We start from the raw sequence: 3559 nt of genomic DNA, 5'->3' as shown, positions 1-3559 counted from the left end.
TCCAAAATCCAGTCAAAACACAATAGATTGCACAAAACAACTTAGTTGAAAGCGAACTCGAATAGTTTCACTCAAACTCAATTGCAGAATAATCAAATGATTTCTCAACGTTCAACTAACAACTCCGTTCATGACCCAACCACATCCCAAAATTAAGACTCACTTTAAAGCAATTGCAACGTAAACTAGTCCGTGGGCGCTGTAAAACAACGAAAGAAATTACCTTTCCACGGGCAGCTGAGCACGAAAAGTACAACAAAGAAACTTAACCGTTTAATATGCTTATTTTGTTTCATATTTTACTGTCCCGCATGAAAAATGCCTTCCCCTGGCAGGGATTTTCCTTTGCAGAGGCACGGTGGGAAATTTCATTCGTTGTTTTATGGAAAATACAAAAACTGTAATAATTCGTATTTGATCAGAACAACTTTTACTTCGGAAAAATTTAAGTCAAACCAAGAACTACCTTAGAAAAAGAGATACTATCTTGTATCAAACAATCCAATGATCCCTGTTAATCCTTATCAAGCAGGACTTTCTCTGGCTCACCGTGCCTGTCCTTTTTCCACACAGCAAAATGTCATCCCCCGGTAAACATCCACACTCACACACCGGCGGCTGACTAAACTCCGACCACCAGCACGGTGTACCAGGAACCATACCAGGCTGCCGAACCAAGGCAGGCAGGCCGGCTAATCTGGGCACGTTGAGTTGGCTAAAGTGGATGAGTAAATTGAAAAAGTTTTAGTATATGAAAACATAATTATGTGCATAAAACATCGTTAGTTACAGCTTGTTTTGCGGAATCAATTTTGGGACGCATTCCCTCCCCACTTGTTTGCCCTCACAGTTGGGCTAGACGATTTTGTCGGTCGGCAATTTTACTTTCTGGTAGGTACAGCCTAACTGCATCGAAACGGTGTAATTGCTGAGTGGGTGGAAAATGTTTTGCAAAGTAAAAGTTTACGTAGATCTGTTATTATCTCATAAAAGTTGTTGCTAAGCAAAAGTAAATAAACTAAAAAAATGACAAATTGACAAATGACAATTTGACAAATTGACAAATTGACAAATTGACAAATTGACAAATTGACAAATTGACAAATTGACAAATTGACAAATTGACAAATTGACAAATTGTGAAACTGCTTAAGGGTTTCTCAGGGTGCACACTAACCAGAGTTAGTGAAAAAAAGTTAAAAAATTAGATGGTAAGAAAATAAATTTATATCCATACATTTTTACAAAGTTTTCTTATTATGTGGGGGTAGGGAATAGGGTTTTAACGGAGGGGATCTCACCCAATTTACACACCCGTCCTCCACGTCGCCGTAACGGCGCCAAGCGGGCCCGCTTGGCCTCCAACCCGACCGGGTGAGGGCTTTGGACACGGGATGATCCTCGGAGGGCGACGTCCGGTGACGTCCCAGCCCACGTGTCGGAACAGCTGTCGATGGCGTCCACTTGCTCGGGGAGGTAGCTTGGCCCCTACGGACTCACCACGTTGATCGAGCACGATGCAGCCCTACGGACTGTCCACCGGCTAGCGACCCGATCAGCTGCGTCCTCTGGCTCGGAGAACTGGACGATGTTCTCCTACGGACTTACTTGGATAGTAGCACGGTGACGACGATGATGGTGGCCACCTCGGAACTAGATGATGGCTCCCTCCGGAGCCTCAGGAGCACGAGGTAAAGATGACGGCGATCCTCAGGCCGAATGTGTCTTCCGCTGCCGGCTTGCACTCGGGGCAAAGTCAATGGCCACGCCGGGCGATAGCAGACAACCGGAAGTACCGGTGAACGATGCAGATGATCACTCGGGGAGGCTTGGAAGCGGCGTCAGTTGTCGACTGTTTCCGGGCGTGGTAGCGGAAGATGGAGACGTCAACCACCTGGTCACGCCGGAAGTACCCGTCCGCAGTGCAGGAGGGATCGAGACCGGTGTCGAGGTGTCAAACCATGAGCACAGGCCGCCTCAAACTTAGAGGTCACTTCCTTCGCGAACTGGTGATACGTACACCTTGCAGATACCGGTTTCACTGGGGAACACGCGGACGGTACGTTTAGGGTTGATTACCTATATCGCGGTAAAAAGAAACTCGGGTAAATCAATTCGTCGTGTACGGGTTGATGATTGATTACCGAAAAGAGAGCGCCAACTTCGCACGACGGCGCTTATATACCCAGCAGCCTCCTCCTCGTCATCGTCCTCGTCGTCGTCGCCGTCGTCACGTGCTTATTCCACCCAAAGCGACGTCTGTCACGGTGACGTTTTGGTCGAGCGGGCATAATTGGAGGAGTAAGGTTGGGGGGTATTTCTAGCTGGCATTTTGTTGGGAATAGGGTGGATCAACTTATCGTTTAAGGATGTTTATAGCCAGATATAGGTATTTTAAATCTTGTTTTTATTTTTTTATCTCATGTAGGGCTCTATACCAGCTAATGGAAAGGATTGGAAAAGGGATTTTAATATTTCATTTGTTCTCATTTACCGTGTTTTAATTTTAAACCAGATGGAACATTGAGAAAGGTTACAATTGATAAATTGACAAATTGACAAATTGACAAATTGACAAATTGACAAATTGACAAATTGACAAATTGACAAATTGACAAATTGACAAATTGACAAATTGAAAAATTGACAAATTGACAAATTGACAAATTAACAATTTGACAAATTGACAAATTGACAAATTGACAAATTGACAAATTGACAAATTGACAAATTGACAAATTGACAAATTGACAAATTGACAAATTGACAAATTGACAAATTGACAAATTGACAAATTGACAAATTGACAAATTGACAAATTGACAAATTGACAAATTGACAAATTGACAAATTGACAAATTGACAAATTGACAAATTGACAAATTGACAAATTGACAAATTGACAAATTGACAAATTGACAAATTGACAAATTGACAAATTGACAAATTGACAAATTGACAAATGGACAAATTGACAAATTGACAAAGTTCATCTAAACAAGCTCTACTTTAAGATACAACCTAATTCGCCCTATTCATATTCAAATTATTCTGTTTTTTCGTAATGAGATGAATGAATCTGCACTGGTACGGCTGTCCTCGGGGGACGGTCAGATGCATGATAACAACAATCAACCAAACCCTGCGCTCCCCGTTTTGCTGCTGATGAGAGATGCCAAGAAGAACGACGATGGACGCGTGTTTTCCCCAGTCGGCTGTCGTGTCGTTTGTTATTTTTAATTATAATTATGGAAATTGTTATCCCACATAAACATCACCACCATGAATATTTATCAAAGTTCTTGGCTGGCAGCAAACGACGCCAGGTTGGTTCCGGCTGGCCAGAAAATGGTTTCGTTTTGGCAGTGTCGTTTGTTGCAGTGCACCTGGGCAGGATAAGAATTTTCAATAAAGCATCAATTTAGATTCAATTTGTTGCGGCAAAGTTGGTTTGAAACATGATAAAATTATTTTCACTTATTTGTTTTCAAAAGAAAGATTGAGTTGAAAAGTTTGTTTTCATTTGGCTTTCAGGACTTTTAATTCAGTTAAGTTCATA

The 3559-nt window shown here is 42.0% G+C and overlaps 1 protein-coding gene across 1 annotated transcript in view; it reads right to left on the bottom strand.

Moving 5' to 3' along the window:
• Positions 1 to 432: 432 nt before the first annotated feature.
• The window catches only part of LOC120426609 (uncharacterized), a 49219-nt gene continuing 46092 nt past the window's right edge, over positions 433 to 3559 (bottom strand). The window contains exon 2 of the mRNA XM_039591403.2: positions 433 to 715. The gene's annotated coding sequence lies outside the window, so the exon portion shown is untranslated. The remainder of the gene's footprint in view (positions 716 to 3559) is intronic.

The sequence above is a fragment of the Culex pipiens genome, chromosome 3 (genome assembly GCF_016801865.2).
Source record: "Culex pipiens pallens isolate TS chromosome 3, TS_CPP_V2, whole genome shotgun sequence".
Lineage (NCBI taxonomy): Eukaryota > Metazoa > Arthropoda > Insecta > Diptera > Culicidae > Culex > Culex pipiens.
The sequence above is the reverse complement of the archived record's forward strand: the minus strand, read 5'-3'. Positions and strand labels throughout refer to the sequence as shown.